The 23,141-nt window shown below is 39.2% G+C and overlaps 1 long non-coding RNA gene across 3 annotated transcripts in view; it reads left to right on the forward strand.

Annotated features, from left to right (window-relative positions):
- LOC118469603 (uncharacterized) overlaps window positions 1-23,141 on the forward strand; it is a 128,091-nt gene that overhangs the window by 18,723 nt on the left and 86,227 nt on the right. For all 3 annotated transcript variants that reach the window (XR_008604347.1, XR_008604348.1, XR_008604346.1), the window contains exon 3: window positions 14,326-14,375. This is a non-coding gene — a long non-coding RNA (uncharacterized LOC118469603). The remainder of the gene's footprint in view (window positions 1-14,325; window positions 14,376-23,141) is intronic.

The raw sequence follows: 23,141 nt of genomic DNA on the forward strand, positions 1-23,141 counted from the left end.
TTACCTCAGTTTACTTTCTTTTGAGTGGAATATTCTTTGAATTGCTGGAGTTTACTGTTCTGTACTTGACTGTAAGACTAGAAAATCAGGCATTTATGCATTTATTTACTGATTTATTAACCACGGAACATACGGATGATAAAATAAACTGTTAAAGAAAAGCAATGCAATATTAGTAATGAATATAAAGCATCTAGCCGAAGCTAGTTTACAGCCAACACCCCTGATTAGACTTTTAAACTTCGCTCAAACAAGCTAAACAAGTGCATTTATTCATGTGTATGCAGCACGTGACTGTATATACAATGACAAACTGCAGTGTTGATGTGTGCACGATTATTATTGTAGGATTATCTGTATAATATATGTAAGCATGTGATGTTTTTAAGTGTCCATGAGCAACACTGAGTACAGGATTGCAGCTCGGTTGCGATTTTCTTCTAATTTTGTGGAAGGCAGCTAGATAAAGTTTCATAATGATTCATAAAATCATATTAAAAAAACATCTCTGAGGCTGAATGCAGCAGCAACAGCAACCTTGTCAGTCCAAATAAGTCACTTTAATGTGCAGAAATCTTTCTATATGACATCTCTAAACTTCACAACAGCTTTCTTTCTTATTTTTCATCTTTATTTGTCAGTTTATAGCAAAAAGACAGAAAACACTGGTTTCAGAAGTTATGACATTCTCTTCAGAACATACTTTTAAAGGCACATATTCACACCGTGTACTAAAGTCAGTTTGAGTTATTCTGAGCATCTCTGACAACTATAAAGTTTAACCCTCCTGTTGTCCTCATTTATGGGCACCAAAAAATAGTTTCCTTCTCTGAAAAAATCGAGAAATTCAGCAAAAAAATTTCCCAAATTTATAAAAATTTGCAAAACCTTCAGGGAGAAAATTCCAATAATTCCTTAAAAGTTTGCCTCAAAAGTTTTATTTGAAAAAAAAAAAAATCCCCCAAATTTGGCAAGAAAATTCTTGTAAATATTTTCAAAAATTAGTAAAAATCTTTCAAAAATTCCTAGAAATATCTAAAGTGATTCCATATATATCAGTAAAACTTCTGATATTTTCTTTAAGAACATTTTCATAAAAATCAACCAAAATCCAGTGAAATTCAGTGGATTTTTAAAAAATTTTTTGTGAATGTTCTTAAACATTTTTAACATTTCTTTTTTCCACCAAAAAATGTTCAAAGATTTCCCAAAAAATGTTGAAAATGTGGTCATCAGAAGTTTCACTGTGGAAATATATTTTTTTCCCACATTTTTAAACTTTAAAACGGGTCAATTTTGACCCACAGGACGACACGAGGGTTAAAGCAGGATAAATTCTCACTGGACCATGAAGAAGAGTGACCCTCGTCCTTGTTGTAGCTCCTGTCCGTTGCCAGAAGAGGGCAGCGTTTCCTTCATCATCCTCCTCAGCTGAGCTTCTGCGTCTCAGACTTCAGGCTCGCTGTATTTCTTGCCTTCCAGGTCAACATTACTGGATCCTTTGAACCTCTGATATTTCCTGAGGGTGAACAGTTGAAGCCCTGCCACTTTGGGGAACCCGAGGTATTGATTGGTTGGCGGGTGTCAGTGGGAGGTATTGATCGGCATACTTTAAGACAACAATGGAGGAGAGCAGTGAGAAGCAGCCGGGTTTTGGTTCACACACCGGATCAGCTCGGCGAAGGCAGCTGTGGCAACACATTAGTCTCGTGTGTGTGTGTGTATTATAGTGAATATTGATTGAGCTGTTGTTGAAGTTTTCCAGTATTGATGGGACAAAGAGGCATTTGTGCAGGTTTTGTTCTCTAGTCGGCTCTTAATATGCATCATGTAAAGGAATATTCCACCTGACATCTGTGTGGGTGTCAGACTTTCACCTCTTGCAGGCTTATAATGTAAATTTCAACTGTTCCTCCTTTGCATAATACCGATGTCGCAATTCCATTCATGTTAGTTACAAGAACAAGAGTCAAATACTAAAATCTTTAATGTCAAACTAAAGACAGATTTCTACTAATAAATGCCAAATAATAGAAAATGTAAAACATAACGTACATGATTACACAAGCATTTAGTACAGCAGACCAACCTAACTAGTAAACACACATGGGTGGTAATGTCTTTAGTTTATTATCTGTCATGAGTCAAAATTTGACAAACACAAGTATCTTCCTCCGTGATGCTGCCGCCAGGAAATCCAGCTCCACCCCCGTAATGTTGTAGGCCTCGTGAATCAGCCACCACTGGTCACCACAGACTCGTAAAACACCCTCAGAATGGTCCAGCAGATGTTGACGAACCTGCTCATAAAGTAGAGGCGACTCTGGCCCTTCCTGTAGGACTTCATGGGTCTACTTGTAGTCCTCTGCTGAAGCTCTGGATTAAACAGAGCCCCCTTAGAGCCACAAACTTGTTTCAGGTTTTTTTTTTTTTGTCCATCATTAGATGATTTTGCATGACATATACCAATCAGCCACAACATTAAAACCACTGAAAGTCAAACATTGATCTACTAATTCTGCTGGGAAACCTTGGGTCCTGGCATTCATGCGGATGTTACTTTGACACATACATCCCAAGAACTGCTCAAGAGTGGCTCAATAAAGACTGAAAAGAGCCTTAAAGTGCCGACTTGATCTGCTACTCACCAATCTTATCAATCAGGATTACCTGTATCGAACAAAATCCACCTCAAAACCCATCCAAAGGGTCCAACATCCTGCTGCCAGACACCAAAGAACACCCCTAGAGGCCCCTTGTAGATTACAAAGCATTAGCCAGGTGGCTTCACATGTTATTGTTTGTTATTTTATCAGCAATTCAAAGTTAATCTTTTAAAGTAAATGCAAGCCAGAAACAAGATGGTTAATGTAAAATGTAGCTCTGGTTTCCATCAAACTTCCCACACTGCAGCAGACAGAAGAGTCTTGTTGTTGTTTTCTTTTTTTTTTGCTTTTGTTTTTGACTAGACCGTTGTTGCGAGATGCTGCCTGACTGAAAGTTTTTATTTTGGAGAGAAAGTCAGACACGGAGTGACCTGGAAACTTTCGTTTGTTTCCAATCAGAAACCCAGACGCCTCCTCCAGTGTCGTCTGGATGGTTGAAACCACGGAGATGAAAGCGAACAGAAAGGCTTTGCTGTCGAGTGTGGATGAAACTTTACGAAAACATAGCCACTGTTTGCTTTGCTGATGCATTTAAACCATTAGCTGGAGTAAATGAGAATGACATATTGAAGAAAACTTTTTGTACTTAAAATCACAGCAGTAGAATCACCTGGATTGACTCCGTAGTTACACTTGCCAAGCCTATTTGTCCCTGCCAGTACAGTTCCAACAGCCAAACAAGCTTTCTGGAAGGCTTATAATGATGCTGCATTATCGTAATTTTTGGTTGGGAAAACGACCTAAAAGCTTAATTGACTGTCAAATGTGAGATTGATTAATAAATGGACCCTCAGTGGAGACAAAGCCATCGCCCCGGTGGTCTCACATGGGCATTAATCATCATGAGAACACACACATTTTCTTTATTTCTGCCACTCAATCCGCCGACCACACACACAAATCTTAGGAATCCACCCGTTACCTCCTCGCTGACTCATAAGATGTCAACTTTGGGAGCTCCACATGGAGGGAAACTTGCCTCCCTTCAACTCCCACATCAGTCCATGTGTCTGAGCCGGCTAATCAGAAGCACAATAGCATCTCAGTGGGCCACCTGGAAGCTAATAGTGTTTAGACTCAGGGGGAGGTGAGTCAGATCCTCCACTCCCTCTGACTAATGACCCAGACTGTCCACACTGGATGAAGCCTGAGTGGGGGGAGGCCTGAGGGGATGTGGGAGGAAACATGGGGGGAGGTGAGGCAGGGAGGTAACTGCAGGAGAAAACTGAACAAATTAACACCAAAAATGGAATATAAACCCAAGGAGATGATAAGTTTTTGTCTTGGCGGTCATTTTGGAGGTCGGTTTGTGTTGCTAAGTAAATTTCCTGTTTACATTCCTCATGTCAGAGTTGCTGAGTGATGTCAGTTTTTCTTTGGAAATGTGGGTTTGGTCCACTTTTCACATGACATAGTGCATTTTGTATTTTTGTTTTCATCTGAGTCAGGCAGCAGCTGCAGCACAACAACAGTGATCTGCAGCTGTAAATCTGACAGACAAAAATCCACATAAAAAGAAGATAAAACAGGCCTATATAATACTGTTTTACCACAGGTTTACTGTACTGTATTGATTCAGGAGAGATAGAGTCATTGGTTGTGTGGGTGCAGGTCGATTCCCGCTTATGAAATCTCTGAGTCCTTCTACCCAGCAGTGTTTCCATGGTTAAACATCACCAGACGAACTGTTCCACTTACGTCAACACACCAACAGCGGCTAATAGCTAATTCATAGTTTTGGGGACTGAAGGGGGAGTGTTGATTTGAGGGGATGGAAAGGTTCTGATGGAGGGACGACAGGATGGAAATGTTCTGCAGAAATGAGATGATCTGCTTTTCATTTAGTACAAGTAAGTGTAACTTCTGTAAATTTTAGTGTTTGAAAGACAAGTTGGATAAAGTACTGGAAGCTAGAAACGGGATAAAATAAGTTGGTATTTGTTGAACTTTAATTCAAGCTGTGCTGATATTTGTCTTTATAGCAGATCGTTGTCATCAGCACTGTTGTGTTCCTGAATGTTCAGTCTTCTTCAGTGACAAATTCCCCTCTTATCAAGACCAGAAAGAGACGGTCTGTTCCTGTGGTGAAATATCAGTAACTAGATGTACAGTGTGAGTTTTTGAAGTATAGCGATCAGTATTAGACTGCTGATTTTTACTGCTGTGTTGCCATAGAGGAGTACATTGCTCAATAATTCCTGAGTCAACAGCTGTTTTTGTGGGTGAAAGAGTAAGAAATCGATTAAACACTTTATCTGTTGTAATATAAGTGTTTAAAATTAGTGAACCTTGTTTGCTGGATTAGCAGAGACGTCTTAAGGGAGCGACTCGCAACTTTTAGAATCCTGAATACAAAGGCTAATTTGATCACCTGTGAATTTTATCTTTGAAAAGATAATTTGAGAAAGTTGCACCAAGTTCCAGTGACTGAAAGGTACCTGTGTGCCATGATGATGATGATGGTGGTGATGGTGATGGTGATGATGATGATGGTGATGGTGGTGATGATGATGATGGTGGTGGTGATGATGATGATGATGGTGATGAGGATGATGGTGATGGTATTGGTGATGATGATGGTGGTGATGATGATGATGGTGATGATGATGATGGTGGTGATGATGGTGATGGTGATGGTGATGAGGATGATGGTGATGATGGTGATGATGATGATGATGGTGGTGATGATGATGATGGTGATGAGGATGATGGTGATGGTATTGGTGATGGTGATGATGATGATGATGGTGGTGATGATGATGATGGTGATGATGATGAGGATGATGGTGATGGTGATGGTATTGGTGATGGTGATGATGATGATGATGATGATGATGGTGGTGATGATGATGATGATGATGAGGATGATGATGAGGATGATGGTGATGGTGATGGTATTGGTGATGGTGATGGTGATGATGATGATGTTGCCTCAGTGGATGGTCCGGTCGGCCTGTGTTGATGTGGGTCAGAACAGCGGTGGACAGAGTGGAGCGTCAGAGTCAGGAGAACTCGATGGTACAGGAGGACTCTGAATGGTGCTTTCAGATGTGGTCTTTTAAAGTGGACCTTCGCATATCATTAACTCAGCAGGGGTCTGGTACTTCCTCTGTCAGGGAGGGCTGATGTCCAGATGTCCCTCACAGAGTTACATTTTCAGGTAATTTTCGTGGTGTCTGTAACTCCAAAAATATTGCAATATGGTGAACAGGATGTATCTGGGTGCATTACTGACAGAAAGAAGATCGGAATGATACCAAATATGATCATGTGAATGGCAGACATGTCAAGAATTATCATATTGATACTAATCAGGAGGAATAAAAGATTGAAGGCAAGACAAGATTTGGATTGACCATGAAGTTATTGAAAAGTTCACTTGTTCTATGAAATGGATGTACATAAAAAGGAATTTAGTCCAGAATTGTGAGATGATTGTCTTTGTTGGTTCTGATGTGAGCTCAGAGTTCCTTTGTCAGTGAGTGAAATGTCTGAAGTTGTCATCTAGGTTCCTGAGCCCCTCTTCAATGGCTCAGGAGTCATTCCAAATGTGAATTGGTGACATTTCTTCCCTTTTAGGCCAGATAGTGAGTGGGGGTCTGTGTAGGGAATCCTTTATGGTCTGGTCTCGAGCTCTCCTGCTGGTTTGTCACTTTGCATCCTCATGTCGGATCTGGAAAGCGTCTTGTTTGCAGTGTCTTGGTGTCTCAGCGTCACTGATCAAAGCCAGCCTCGTCTCCACTGTGGCTGGTGGATCCTACATATCTGAGGAAGAGATACCTCCAGCTTCTTCAAATAGCTTGATGGACTACATCTCAGTCTAATCTTTGACATTAGTCTCATCAAACCTGCTTCTCTCAACCTTCTCCAAACCCAGTCCTCTTTTCTCCGATCTGCAGTTTACAACCTGGCCAGTTGTAAAATACTGTAATATAGTGTTCATGTACAATTATCTGTCTTAACAGTGTTATCTTCAGCTATTATATCTATATACTTAGTGTGTTCATACCATCCTGCTTATGCTGTTCTTTCTGTTTTTACTGTAATTTACTTCTTTTTCACTTCTGGTTACATGTTAAACTGCATTACATTGCAATGGCAATACAGCTGAATATCATCTACTATCATGAACTGCAATGCATTGTAATATAGTGTTATATAAAGCAGCATATGCACGTGTCAATCAAGCATCCATCCATCCATCCATCCATCCATCCATCCATCCATCCATCCACTGCTTAATCCTCATCAGGGTCATGGGGGGTGGAGTCTGTCCCAGCTGACTGAGGGTGAAGGCAGATGACACCTGGACAGGTAACAGTCTATCACAGGGCTACACATAAAGACAAACAATCACACTCACATTCACACCTACGGACAATTTAGAATCACCAATGAACCTAACCATGTTTTTAGACTGTGGGAGGAAGCCGGAGAACCCGGAGAAAACCTGCGAATGCACAGGGAGAACATGGAAACTCCATTCAGAAAGATCCCAGGCTCAGGTTGGATGCAAATTGGGGATGTCAATCAATCAATCAGATTTTATTTATATAGCACTATTAATACAAGCAATTTTTTTTACATTTTTGTCATTTTATTTCTTCCTCAAGCAGCAAACGTTACAGAAAACAGTTCACCACAGACTCGTAAAACACCTCCAAAATTGTCCTGCAGATGTTGAAAGACCTCCTCAGAAAGTAGACAGGGTATAGCTTTCTTTTTCAAAACACATTTCTTTTTCTTTGTTGCAATACATGGAAGTTCTGAGATCGACAACTTTTACCATAGTATTAGAGTACATTAAAAACGGCATGTTGGTGTTTAAAGAGATTCTAAAACATTTATTTTATGCTCTAGTTTCTGTTTTCATGTATTTATGCAGGCTATACACCGACAAAATATATCTCTCCAATAAAAAGAAGTCTGTGTGTGTTTCATGCACAAAGGTAGAATATTCAGAATTAACGGAACAATATTAGAAGACGAGGTTTCTGCAGACGGTGACGAACTACTAACCAGCATTAGTGATGATGTGATAGAAAAAGTAATTACTTGGCTTTTTATGGAGGAAAATCCTGCTCGCTGCCTTTACTTGTTGACTCAAATTCCAAGAACAGTTGAATTCTTGTTCTTTTTAAGTGTCTCGCATGTATTTTAGAGCGTCATGGGACACTTTAACCGATCACAAAAGCCAGGCGTGACTTTATAACATTAGCAGGCTTACTCGCTGGTAGGTCTGAAGCCTGTTATTGCCTTTAGTTGAACAATACATGACTCAAAATGTGCAAAAATAACACTGTGTTGCAGGGTTTTGGGGATTTTTATCAGTAACTGTGGTCCTTTAGAAACCATGCATTTAAAAATATCACTTTGCTGTATACTATATCATTGTTTTTAAAGACTATTGTGTCACACAAGTTCAGATGCACTTTCATGCTCATGTTTTCTACAATTTAAACAACACTAGGGGTCTAAAAATACTTTAAAATATCACTGCAGTATATTATTATGAGTATAACTAGTGTCCCTTCAAAACACAGTTGTGCAACGCCGGCACAGATCCCATAGCAACAACTATGCAAGTGTTGGTTTGATTCCCACACGGACACTAAAGATAGACTGTTGTGCTATTCATTCTGCTATTCTGCTTAACGGCTCTCCTTGACTCATCTGTAGACTCCATCTCCCACAATCCTCCCACAATGAGCACTTTGCTGAGCCAGCATTTCTCAAAGTCTTTACTTTCTCTCTTTGTGCACAGAGTCTGCACTGTGCATGTTGGTGAATTAAACAGGCTGTGATACATCAGAAAATAGGTTTGTATGTTGCAAATTCAAACCCACAGGACTCAGTCTAGACAATTCATACAACCTTCAGCATTAGAATCCCAAAGTTAATTTCAGTGCAGCTGAAGCACACGATTCAAGCTGTTTCCTTGTTGCTTTGAATTGATTTCTTCTATTTTATTTGTCCTTATCGCTTTTCACACTGTATGATTCACACTGTGACATCTTCTCGATTAAAAACCATCATGATAAAGGTTTCGCTTTCTATGGAGAAATGTTTTTTTGCGTGCTTATCTGCTGCAGCTGCACATACTGACGACTCGTTATTTCTTAGTTTATACCTCCACTATAATGAAAAATACTTTGTTTTGTGTGGAATTTTCCCGAGAGAAACCAGAACTTTGTCATTACCTCCCTATAGGTTGTTTCTCATCAAATTGATAGTGATTATTTTATTTAAAAAGATGTCATAATTCATTGCTGATTTGGACGTACTGTGGCCATTTGTCCACGGCTTTTCATTCTGGACTGTTAATATTTCTGTTAATGATTCTGAGTAGTTATGATCCCGAGTCTGAGCAATAAAAGCAAAAGCTGGAGGCAATATGTTTTCGGTTTCAAACGCCTAGAGGGAATTTCTTCATATTTGGCACAAATATTCACATAGAACAACATAAACTGATCACATTTTGGTCATCAAAAGTAACTGTAATCGCCAAAAAAAACTTTTTTGGCTAAAATTAATTAGTTATTTATGAGAACTGAACAGAAATGTCGTAATGATTTTATATCCAAAAGGTCAGAGGTCAAATCTGGGCAGACATAGATAAAAACTGTAGCTTTAGTGGTTGGTGGATGCATTGGAACGACAGTGGTGGTAATTCTAGTGTCTTTTTCATATTAAGGAACATTTGGTAACTTCTAACTGTACTGTGTATGCCATTTGGATTATCTTAGGAACTCTAATGCCATGGTTTTATGTCTGGTTGTCTCTCTAATGATCAGTTGGCCCACTTTGGTCCAGATTGAAATATCTCAACAACTGCTGTGGTGTTTTATAGATAGGATGAATCCTTTCACATTTAATTTGTCCGGCACTTTGGTTTATGGCCCAGTATCTGCAAAGTTTAGCACTGGGATAAGAGATAATGAACAAATGTTGGCCTTCTTACATGCTAGATGAAGATAATGCTCAAAATACCTACATTGTTATGCATAATTGTCACTGTAAGCATGTTAACAAGTTGAATTTAGGTCAAAACACCGCAGTGCTTGAGTACATGCATGCACTTACTAGCACCGATGTCGACCGGTTTTGTTTTTATGTGTGGAATCTGCAAATGAAGTCAGAGTGGCATGTAGCTCTTCAGATTAGTTTCATTGTTGTTTTTCCTTTTTTTGGTCTTTTTTCTAATCCTCAGATAATACAGCTCTCTGGCTTCATTTCCTAATAAACAGAACATGTGAGAGGAGCAACAAACTGAACTGAGTCCTGTTTGAAGGAAGCTGCAGCATAAATGGGTTGTTGAGAGATAATGCAGTCTGGATGGTCTTCTACCCGGAATTGATATCTATCTATCTATTTATATATATTCAAGTGTGCATTGCAGAAGTAACATGCAGAACTGTCAAGTCTCTTCTCCAGCTGTATCTGTAATTAACCAGGCTGAGCTGCAGTCGCATCCGCTGCAGTGATCAATGTCTGTTCCCCATTTTCGTTAGTGCCAGTATGACTACGCATAATTTGCATGGTGTCCATCATGTGTTTGTGTCTTTGGGTGTATAAGCATTTGTATATATGTGTTTTCTGTGAAAAGTGTGGGAACTGCAGAGGAGGATGTGTGTATTTATGAGTTCCCATGACTTCCTCCAGATCGGAGCCTCAGCTGGACGGGGTGGGAATTCATTTGTGTCACAATAACCCCGGAGGGTTTTTACTGTGAGTGCAAACAGCAGAAGAGAGTGAGAAGCTGCACTCTCACCAGCAGCCTTATTTCTGGTTTTGATCTCCACCAACAGAGCTTCACTTGTGCCATCACATATAGACTAGACGCCGATGCCACACTCATAAAAATGTCCTAAATCGCACAAGTTTTTCCTCAAATCAGATGCGTCACGCTGCTCCCAGATGTGTGGCAACAAGGCCTCAGCTCATAAAACTGCTCTTGAACAAATAGTTGTTTTTCTTTTTTGGGAAAAGTGCCCGTTTGCTTTTCTCTCTGAGAGGGAGATGTGAAGACTGATATGTGTGTGGGACGAATATGGAGCTGGAGTCAGCACGTGGTCACCTTAGCTTAGCATAAAGACCTAATGCGGGCGAAAATTAAGAAAAAGTATGCATACAAGCACATTTCAAGTTTGATAGTTAAGTTGTTTTACGTGTTGGTTTAACCCTCGTGTCGTCCTGCGGGTCAAAATTGACCCGTTTTAAAGTTTGAAAATGTGGAAAATCCAGCAAATTGTGCTGGATTTTGGTAGATTTTTATGTGAATGTTCTTAAGAAAATATTAGAAGTTTTACTGATATATATGGAATCACTTTAGATATTTTTAGGACTTTTTTGGAAGATTTATACTCATTTTTTGAAAATATTTACAAGAATTTTCTTGCCAAATTTGAGGGATTTTTTAAAATAAAACTTTCAAGGGAAATTTTTAAGGAATTATTGGAATTTTCTTCCTGAAGGTTTTGTAAATTTTCAGAAATTTGTGGATTTTTTTTGCTGAATTTGTGGATTTTTTTCAGACAAGGAAACAATATTTTTTGGTGCCTGTAAATGAAGACAACAGGAGGATTAAGAAATGCAAAACAATTTGTGCTTTTAAGGGGCTACATGTGCGGTGAAACTATTTCTTGGCAAATAACAGCATCCTGAGTCTTGTAGTTGCTTTGAGGTTAATAGTTGTCATTGCAAAGGCCAAAACCAAAAGTGAAACCTGTGAAATATCAAAGCTGCTGAAAAGATAATCTGATGTTCGCTGCTAAATGATTCCAGCGGATAACTCTCCTTTGTTATCTCTCTCTGTTTGTGTTGAGTCACTTTTAGCAGCTTCTCCTGCTTCCAGTTTTAATGCACAGCTTCACTTAACATGTCTTGACTGTAGCCTTGAAGTAGTAGAGAGTCGTAAAGTCAGTCAGCTGGCTCAATAATGCAAATACAGTAGAATCTCTAGCATGCAATATTAGCTTCCATCAGCTACATGAGCTGCTAGTCATACCAGTCATACTGTAGCAGCAAGTGTGTTGATGTCAGGAAATGTGTGTTTTGTTGCTTATGAAGTCAACTTCTTATTTGTTAACTAAATAATGTGCAATTTTTTTTCTCTGAAAAGTTATCGGCTCACTTTAAAATCCATCTCCTGTCTTTGATTTAAGGCCTCATCTGTGTATCAAATATACATATTTAGAAATTTTTCCATAAAATAATCCCTTCCCGCCTTAAAATGTCTTAGATACACAGTTACTCACTCTATAATGTGCAGATCTGATTTCCTCACCTCTTTTCACTCACCCCTCTCCGTTTGCCACCACTCGAGCACACCAGCTCACCTACGAGTCTGTTTAAACACTGTAAAACTCCTCTATGCAATGGCAAGTTGTAATAGTGAAGTAGTTTGGCCATACAGGGCTCCAGACTAACTTTTCTCCTAGGAGCACAGTGGCCCCTAACTTAAAGTTTTAGGAGCGCAAGCAGAAAATTTAGGGGCAACTTGCAAAGTAAATATTCACATTTCCTCTCATTTCCATTGTATTACTGATAAATACTTGAACAATAAATGCAGAAACTATATTGTTTTCAATTCACATTTTATTGTGCAGCATTTGACACAACATAGCAAGAAAAGCACTCAGAGTGCAGTCCTCCTCCAAGGCTGCTCTGATGACGTATCATTTCCAACGGATGAAATCTTTAATAAAAAATGACCTTATACTGAGCACAGTGCATGTTATGTATGGATACCAAATTGCATGTAAATTACTCTTATAAAGGTTTGTTAATCAGTTCATCACTTTTGCCAAGCCTTTGTTTTGCTAGTGTTAAAATAACTGTTCCCTCCAGGCTTTTATTTTGAAGGCATATTTTTAATGGTACAGGCTTTTATTTTGTGACCATTCCAGCAGCACGGGAAGTGTTTATCTAAGACGTGGTTTCTTGACATGATGAAGACGCTGCTGAAAAGTCAGAAAATTCACGTAAAGATGAAAGAAAACGGTTCCAGCTGCTGCTGTCTAGCAAAGGATGTGTCTAAACTTAGAAGCAGCTGGAATGGAGACAAGCTCTTACTGTGAAGGAATGAGTGAAGGACAGGAAGGTGAATTTGTGTTCAAAATAAGGCTGATGGCTGAATGTGAATACTTAGTGAAACATCAGGAGCTTCACTGCTCTCACACACATCAGCCCGCCTTCTTCTTGTTTTGGAGTTAATATCAGTTGGCAAACCAGCTCATTTCATTCCTGTCAACTTCTGGGCTGAAGTGTGGAGCACAAGTTTGTCAGCAACAAAAAACTATTCAATAATAATCATAAAAAAATTGGCATATGTACTGGTCGCACATGCGCGAGTAGATGAAAAATTTACTTGCACTGTCTCAAATTGTAGTGGCAAAATGCGAGCATTTAGTCGCAGTCTGGAGCCCTGTCGTATATGTTTGGACTTTCGCATTTAAGTATTTAGGCTTGTTGTAGCTTGTTGCCTCTGAAGTCTAAATCTGTGTTTTTGAGGCTATTGCTGTACTTTCAACATGAAAATACTCAGGATTTTACTCAAGATTCGTCTTCCAGCATGTAAAACAACCAGAAGCAATGAAAATAACAGGCATTTGTCAGTAGGGAGTCTTTACCATGAGACCAACAGCTGTTTTTCTCTCCAAAATGTTGAACTGTTTCTTTAAACCGGGCACTTTCACTCTGATTCCAAGCAGAGTCTCCCTTGATGCATAAAAAAAAAAGAAAAAGCCATTGGTTCTGGGAATTCTGGGAAAGCTGAATTCAGCAGCAGATTGTGCTTTTTCTCATGACACAGTCGGTGGGGTCACTTCATGAATCGCCTTCTCACGCTGTCCCTTAAATACATGTTTGTATTTCCATCCCTGTGAGGACCATCAGTCGTAATTTAAGGATATTTTTAGCGCCTTATGCTAACTTCACCAGCCAAAATACCCTAAGTGAGCTTTTTGGATGTTTGTGCCAGAATCATTTAAAATTCCTTCACATCTTTAATTCAAATTAGTCCTCACAAAGATAGACCTACTCACACACACAAACACAACTGTCTCGAGGGAAAAGAGTTTTAGCAGTTAGAAGCTGAAGGAGGAAGAAAAAGCTGCAAGATAAGTAGGAGATTCTGTGTGTGTGTGTGTGTGTGTGTGTGTGTGTGTGTGTGTGTGTGTGTGTGTGTGTGTGTGTGTGTGTGTGTGTGTGTGTGTGTGTGTGTGTGTGTGTGTGTGTGTCTCAGAAGTTGGCCAGTCATTAGTAGAGCTTTTAGTAGAGCTTTTGAAGGAAGTGGTGGTTAGAGATGACTCAGCCAAGCCATGCATTTCATTCTTTCTCTCTCCAGTCTCTCTGAGCGCTCTCCTCCCTCCGTCACCTCCTCTCTACATTCTATTCATTCTTCTGTCTGATTCTGGAGCCTTTATTTTCTGTCTTACTGTCTTTTCTCTCAATCCCTGTCACCACCTTCTGTCTTTTCTCTCTTCTCGTGATTCATCTTGACCTTTGGAGGTATCTAAGTGTGTTTGTGTGTGTGTTTGTGTGTGTCTGTGTGAGTAGGACACTCAGTAATGTGAGTGGGAAGATATCTGGCTTCCTTCAGAGTGATTAAAACATTCCTTCTCTCTTCTCCCCCCCCCCCCCTCTTTGCTCTTCTTAGTTTTCACTCAAGACTTTCTGATGAAGAGGAGGATGAAGAGAGACAAACTGGTAAGTGACAAAAAGCTGGACATCACTGTTTTTTTCTCAACTTAACTGGTATTTATTAAGCTAAGAATGAATGCACTTCTAGGAAACCCTGTTATGTCACTTTTAATGTATGAGCTAGTCGAGGGGAGTTGCTTCATCATTCTAGATCAACTTTACTGCTCAAGGAGATTCAGTCAGACGACTCTAAATATTAAAAAAAGATTGTAAAGTAGCGTGTTTTTAATAGTGGAGAAAATATGAGGCTAAAAAGCAGGAAGGAATCAAGCGATAGATTGAAAATATTGCAGACTTTTTCCGAACTTTGGGGGATTTTCTTTCTGCGAGGTGCTGCATGGCTGTTTGACTTCATTTTATTCCTCTTAAGGCTTCAAAAAGCAGTTGATGAATCCTCTTATTTGTGTATAGATGACGGGGAGAGATTTTCCTACAGTGATAAATAGCTCGGCATGCAAAGCTCAGGTTCGCCTTGTGCAGCTATGGGCTAAAAATAGGAAATGTAATGTAAAATCTGATGGTGGATAATCACAGAGACACTGAGCAGCGCTGTGAGGGATGAATGTTTTCAGTTTGCTGGCGGCCGGTCAGGTTGTGGCAAAAAAAAAAAAAAAAAAATTGGCTATATTTGGCACTTGGCATGTAACTTGCTGCTCCAAACTTAGTCGTGTAATCACAGAGTGATGCACTGACCGCACCTCTGAAGGGCAGAAGTGAAAGTGGCGGTGTTGCATCTCCTGGTGATGTTACAGCAGCTGCCTTCACATGGGACGAGGTGATGAAAGAACTCTGGAGCCCTTCAGGCACTTTGATTGACCTGTTTGCAGAGTCTGTTGGTGACGTTAGCAGGAGTTTCACAGCCTGCACTGACGCACATTATATAAGATCTGTAGGCTTTGTTCTATCAGTGTACATGTGAGACAACCATCAATAACACACACACAGATTCACACTTTGAATCAACGGAGTCTCTATGTGAGTGGGCAAGCTATCCGTGATGACTGTACTTCTTCACTGGTTGCATGCTCCTGTGTAGTTTTGCAGTAATTTACCCGTAATCCAGCGACGCATAGAGATTTTTAACACTTTAGTGAATGAATCAGAGAAAATATTGGACACATAGACACCATATCTTGCCAAAATCACAATATCGGACTATATCAGGTGTCCTTGTCGCTTGGGTGACGTTCAGTTTCATTTTAAAGCAGTGCATTAAATCAGAAAAATCTCAGTCCAAGCAAGTGTTTGAGAATTGCTCTAATCTTTGTAGTTATACCAGTTTGGAAAATTAATAGGTGCTTGCTTAGTAGTTGCTTAGTTATAGAGTCATGTGATAGTGATAATCAAGGAAGCACATCTAGTGACTGATAAAACCCCAATTAAGAAAGCGAACGTAGGTGTCGACGTCACTGTTCCCAAAAATCTTGCTTTCTGCCTGTCTACATGTCAACTCTGCATAGGGAGTTTCCTGAAAATGTTCACCTCTTTCCAAAAAGTCTGCTTTCAGAGACCAAAAACCGCATTTGCATGAGGACGAAAGACCAAAACGCATAGAAAAAGTTGGGTTTTACACAATAACAAAGTACGTGTGGACAAAGCCAAACACTTTGCATCCATAGACTGTCTATAAAAGATGGACGTCGCCACCATGGCATCACCTGCTGGGTTGTGATACAACATTTTCAAGCCTCAGGTTGGAATTTTGCCATCACCACCTTGGTTTTTTGAAACCAATCCTGAGGGGTAGAACAGCCCCATCCTAAGGCCTCACCTGCTTTATCGTCTATTTTCCTCTAAATGGAGCCATAATTTACCAAAAGAACATGATGCTGTATTGAAAGAGACTTGAAACTACTGATTGAGACCATAAACTCATCGGGAAAATGTTTATTGAAACAGCAGCTCAACTAAGAAGTAGAATTATTGGACAATCTGATTTGTTTTTGGAACCAGAATAGTCGCCTCCTGCTGGCTGTTTGAAAGAATGTATGTTCAATGCACGTCTGCCTTAGTTTCACTTTTTATACCTGGAGGATACATCCAACTTTATATACAGTCTATGTTTGCACACTCTTACAGTTATATTGTGATAGCGTTGATAAATAACTCAACAGAAGAAGCATGAAAACAATCTATTCAGAATATTTTCTTTGATTTTCTGTTGGAACCATGTTCCAGGTTTCAGCCCCATTCATTCCAGTGAACACTGCACACCAGATGCAACAACCAAAAGAGATTTTTGTACATAATGGCTTCAGCTGTAACAATAAAAGGGGTAATTTAGGTTAAAGTAGTTCTGTAATCCTGTAATTCTGGTTGTAGCCACTGAGACGACACTGTCTGTTAGCACAGTGCTGATCTTGGAGACTTGATCTTTGCTGACTGGTGAACATGGTGAAACGTGTAGCCTCAGCGGATGCTAACAGCTGCATCTCGCAACCAGCCTGCGGACTGTTTGGTGTCAACTCAGCATTAAGGAGTTCTCAGTCAGAACACGTGTTACTTATGCAAAATTTACCACTAGAAAGATGCAGGTAGCAGAGCAGACAGTGGATGTTCACGTGACTCTGTACATGCAGTAGTATGTTGGGTTTTCTGTGTACACAGACAACAGACATGATGAGTCAGCACACTCGCAGGTCTGTGGATGTCCAGACATGGCCGACACTTGTCTCTTGTCCACAAGCTCTGAGACGAGCAGAGGAAGAATTTTGAAGCCAGTGTTCAGGTCTTTGTGGCTACGTGGGAAGTATGGAAAGTATAATTTAGGTTGAAGATGTAACAAACATGTAATTTTTGTTTGCAGAATTTATGTTTGGATTCAACAAAATGGCTCATTGAGGCTGAAGCAAAGATAGTTAGTTCACCAGACGGCGGTAAAATCTCTGAAATCAGTTAATAAATGGCCGATAACTGATTTATTGACCAATATGAAATAATACCCAGGTCAAAAGACTCCATTGGGGGGCTTTAATCATCAATAAACAATATGACTAAAACACATCATCAGAACCATTTCTTTGACCTTGACCTTCATAAATGTCATCCCTAGTTGGTATCCTCATACTGCGACCTACAGAGTTGGTCATCACACTTTGAAATACACATCTTTCACTCTTCTTCTCACTCTCTGCCCTTTCAGCCTCTCCTTTCATTTTACACACTTTTTGTAATGTTTGACAAGTGGTATCAGTTTCCATCAACTGTCAGAAGAAGGTCGACTCTCACACACACACAAAACACACACACACAAAATACACTCACACAAAACACACTCACACCCACCTATGCCAACCCTATTCCGTCAAGGCTTTCCCCCCCGTCGTTTACCGTAAATGTGTGTTTTTGTCATCTGTGGGCCTGGATGAAGTGATGCAGTTAGTTTTGGTATCAAGTCGGCGGCCATGCACCTCCACCACCGAGAGAGACCGAGAGCAGTGCAGCGTGGGTAGGCGTGGGAGGCCTGTGACAGAGATGACTCAGCTCCCTGTTGCCGGGTAGAGAAGCACCAAACACTCTCCCACCTCCGAATCTTTAAAAAAAATTACTGTATTCGATGTAGCCGTCATTCATGTCACTCAGCCTTGTGGGTAAATACACGACTAAGTGAACCATGTGGCTAAAATATGGATGAAGTGTTGTGCGGCGACTGAAGTTAAATAAACTACAATGTTCAGTTAATTGGAATAAATTAGATTTGTTGTGCTACTTTAACCCTCATGTCGTCCTGTGGGTCAAATTGACCCGTTTTAAAGTTGGAAAATGTGGGGAAAATAATATTTTCACAGTGAAACTTCTGATGTCCACATTTTCAACATTTTTGGGAAATTTTTGAACATTTTTTGGTGGAAAAAAAAGAAATGTTAAAAAATGCTTCTTAAGAACATTCAGAAAAAAATCTACCAAAATACAGCGAATTTTGCTGGATTTTTTTGTGAATATTCTTAAACAAAATATTAGAAGTTTTACTGATATATCTGTAATCACTTTAGATATTTTTACGATTTTTTTTTTTTGGAAGATTTTTACTCATTTTTTGAAAATATTCACAAGAATTTTCTTGCCAAATTTGTTTTTTTAAAATAAAACTTTTAAGAGAATTTTTTAAGGCATTATTGGAATTTTCTTCCTGAAGGTTTTGCAAATTTTCAGAAATTTGGGGATTTTTTTTGCTGAATTTTTGTATTTTTTTTCAGACAAGGAAACAACATTTTTTGGTGCCCGTAAATGAAGACAACAGGAGGGTTAAAGGTAGAACCAACCTTGTAGCTGCTACATCAGTGACAATCTAACTAAACATGTGCCTGCAGAACACTGCTAGGAGACAAGATGTTATCTCAACACAGCACTAACCATATGTTTCCGTGATTGACTTCTCAGTACTAAAAACCAATTATTTCAACACTGATTCTCAGAAAGTATCTCTCTCTCTATATATATATATATAACCAAACCATGATGCCACATGCCATTTTGATGGTTTTCTATCAACATAATGAGGAAATGCTAATTATCATTCATCAGGCCAGCTGCAAAAACCTTCATATTGAATGCATCAGAGGTATTTAATTAGTTTTCTGTGTAAGATTTACACAGATTTGCAGCATTATTAAGCTTTTTATGCTTATATTGAGGTTAAAGATCCAGTTTGTCACGTCAGACACAACGTAATCATCAGCATGTGACAGAAACCACAGTTTTTTCCTCGTTTTAACTAAAGAAGCTGTTGTCTTGATACGGACCCTGAAGCTTAAGTTGAGAAGCTTTGTGCGCCCCTCCATCCGCCTCAACCAACTCCCTGCAGCTCCACTCTGCATCGTTTTCTAACACAACTCAGCCAGAATCCAAATTCACTTTGTTAGCATCCTTTTTAAACGTGCAAGGTAGTTCCAAGAAATAGACGCCGAATCTAAATTTGCTCTGCTGCTGTCGTCACCGTCGTTCCTTTTGAGGCAACGAGAAGTTTGCCTGTGGTCAGTGTTGTGGATGACTGTGTTTTAATTCAAACTATGGCCTTCACCAAAACCAACCGAGCAGCGGGTGAAATTGAAAGTATACAGCGACTGAAAACAAGAATTAAGTCACAAAGTAAAACAAAACTGAGCACTTATATGACTGTCTGACCATGATTATCACCCGTCCGACCGAAGAACTCTTTTATGTCTATCAGCATCGAATGGCACTGATGCCAGCCTTGCTTCTGTTTTGACAGAACAGCAGTATTTGATGCTGTGGGAATAAAATACCATTTGCACAAGAGTGTAGTAAAACATAAATGGGTGACATTTTTTGTACAGAAATGCTCTGTGCTATATGTCTTCATTGGAGAAGTTTTAACGGTACATTAATTAAGATTTAATGATGTCCTTATGGGTCAAACCATCTCAAAACATCATGTTTTTCTGCTCGACCATCTTAGTTTGCTTTGTACTTTTTTATGACGAACAACGGATGTTTAAAATTGTATCTGTGAAGTTTTAGCTTGATGTATTGAGTGCATTTTGAGCTAAAATAATTTAAAAATTTGTCCATTTATCTACACTCAGCACATTTTTTTGCACTTTGAAATTTAAAGTTATATTCAAACAACAATGTCAGGAACTATTACAGATAAAAACCTGAAAATTTTGCCGTTATTTCTCATTGTGTCATTGATTTGTAATATTGGACAAGTAGATCTAATAGTGTCTGATCATGGGTGAGATGACGTATGAGAAAAAACTGAAGCCGTCATGCAAAGTTCCATTTTTGAGCTCACATGAACAAAAAATGTGTTAATGCAGAAGTCAGTTAGTGATTTTTGTTCAACCGTATTTAGCTGCATCTCATATTAATACCAAACCAAACACAGACAATACTTTTTTTAATGTGAGATGCTTAAAAATGATGAAATTTATTTTCATTTAACTTTCATAATTGATTTGTACTCCAAAAAGGAAAACTATTGAACCTATCCCAGGTAGAACTGGAGGCAAAATGGCTCGAATGTCACTGATTCAGAATCAGATTTTGAAGAGAAATAAGAGTGAAAAACTCAGGCTTTAAACTTTAATAGTTCCTTAGATATTGTTGTTTAAACATAGCTTCAAATTTCAATGTGTGGAACAATTCAGCTGTAAGTGGGTCGCCAGGTAGTTTTAAAAAAAGTGTTTGGAAAGTTAAACATCTTTAGAAATATCCATAGTTTACGCTATAAAATCTTCATGTAAAACTGAGATGGTTGAGCAGAAACTGGTCTAAAAATCAAATAAAGCCTCCTTATAAATGTAATTTTATTGGGTTGGGATGTAGTACATAAGATTATTTTATAAAAATTGTATCATTAACCTCTTAACAGTCCTAACGAGCTTAATTTAATGTGCCTGATAACACAAAATCCTATTTACTGTAGTTTAAATTACACTAATAGTAAATAATAAAACATCTTGCTGGTTCATGTTTGGGCTGCACAGTGGTGTAGTGGTTAGCACTTTCGCCTTGCAGCGAGAAGATTCCTGGTTCACGTCCCGGCTTTCCCGGGATCTTTCTGCATGGAGTTTGCATGTTCTCCCTGTGCATGCGTGGGTTTTCTCCGGGTACTCCGGCTTCCTCCCACAGTCCAAAAATATGCTGAGGTTAATTGATCATTCTAAATTGCCCGTAGGTGTGAATGTGAGAGTGATTGTTTGTCTCTGTATGTAGCCCTGTGACAGACTGGTGACCTGTCTAGGGTGTCCCCTGCCTTCACCTGAGTCAGCTGGGATAGACTCCAGCCTCCCCCATGACCCTAATGAGGATTAAGCGGTGTATAGATAATGGATGGATAATGGATGGTTCATGTTTGTCAAACGATGTCTGTTTTCTGCATTTTATGTTGAAGCCACAGAAGAAATCTGACACAAATTCAGCATCACGTGGTAAAAATCTGAACATTTTAGCAGGTTTCACTTCGATCGGTGTAATATTTTATACATCAGACGACCTTGAGACAAATATAAGGACAATTTGAAACATTTTTTCTCTCCTGAGCTGAGAGGATCACATTTATATATTTAAAGGTTTGTCAGATAAGAGCAGCTACAGGAAAAGTGAGAACTTGCTATGTGTCATCCAGAGAGAGAGAATGACTTCGCAGCACGTCTCCCTCGAGGTACGCAGCATCAGCCTTCTCTCGGTCTGAGAATACGTCGTATTTGACATTTTTATGGTAATATTCCACCGGAAATGTTGCACACAAATCGATACAGATTCAAATTCGTTGTTAATTTACAGTAAACTAGAATAAGGATGAGTGATGTTGATCCTGGCAAAGCTGGCTGGTGAATTCAGTTTCCACATTTTAATCTAAACTATGCTGATGTATTGACACTCTGGAGCTTTTAATTGTGTTGCACAATCTTCAGCAGCCAACATGCAGTTTGGAAGCCACCGTTGTCTGTCAGGGATCTTACTTTTTTCATTTTTTTTGTGATCAGAAATGACAGATGCAACATTTATAAAGCACTTGATGCAGCTTTTATTTAACATTATTGTTATTAGCAAGAATATTCATAGTAAAAATGATTAAAAAGTGTTTGCTGCTGCCTGTTTTTAACTCCATTGGGGGTTGGGTTTATTCTTCTGTTTTGTTTTGGCATCATTTTCCTTCATCTTTGAGTTAAAATGAGTGAAAACCAAATGAGACGGCGACCTAAGTGCATGTTGTGTCTTTTTTTTTTTAATGTGAATCGCCGTCATGAATGAATCGGACATCGGCAGTTGCTTAATTTTCTGCATGATCCATGATGGAGAAGATAGAAAAGAACAGAAATGCAGGACAGAAATAGAAAATGGACATGAGTGGAAATGAGGTAGTACCAAGTCATGAGACAAACTCAGGATTTTCCCTCAGCAGACTGGAGCTCGTGTCCTGTGTGGAAAGTAGCTGACTTATTATTCTGTTTTTATTATTTTTGCTGCTTTATTTTGCTACTTGGTTAGGTTTAGAAGAACATCATGGGCCGGGTTAAAATAGCCCCTTTCACCGTGTTAACATGCATGTTAGAAGGTAAACTTGTCTCATCTGCAGCAACCTTCTCCTGCTTTTTCTTATTTACCTGGATGGTGAGTCCTGCCTCGTCTGTAAACCCTTTTCAGACAGATGATCCACAACATTGCTGGCTTCCTCAATCTGTTATAGTGACGGCATTCTTTCATTTAGACATAATTAATGTTAGCCTGACTCACCAGATGTAGACTTCAATCATAATCCTGCCTCAGCGTTCTCCTCCCCTTTTACAATCTGAGTGTTACTTTACTCAAAATCCCTTTGAGAAAATCCAACAACCTCAAGACAACAACTTAGTAAGATTCAAACAGTGCAATTATTAGACAAACCTGCTTGGTCCTTTTGAGTGAGTTACTCATTTTAATGACAGTTCTCAACTCCTTGTGTACAAACGTTCCATTAAAATAACTTCTGTCACCGTTCTGAGGGGATACCAGTGCTGCTAAGCTCTACCAAAGACTGTAGTGATGAGGTTAAAGAACTACAGACAAGCTTTTTTTTGCCCCATATTGTAGAATGACAATGAGACTTTACATGGTCTCATATACACGGATTCTTTTAAAACATTCAACTGGCATTGTTGTTTTTTCTGGCGAGGTCCAGTTGTCAAGCAGTGAAATGCACTTTAAGTTCTTTTTGTGCACATTTGAACAGACTTAAAGTTGATGAGATTTAGGAACCAGAAGTCAGAGAACTATCTCACCACAGTGTCTCTTTAGCAGCTGTTTTGGAGTGAAAGAATATTT

Source organism: Amphiprion ocellaris, chromosome 16 (assembly GCF_022539595.1).
Source record: "Amphiprion ocellaris isolate individual 3 ecotype Okinawa chromosome 16, ASM2253959v1, whole genome shotgun sequence".
Lineage (NCBI taxonomy): Eukaryota > Metazoa > Chordata > Actinopteri > Pomacentridae > Amphiprion > Amphiprion ocellaris.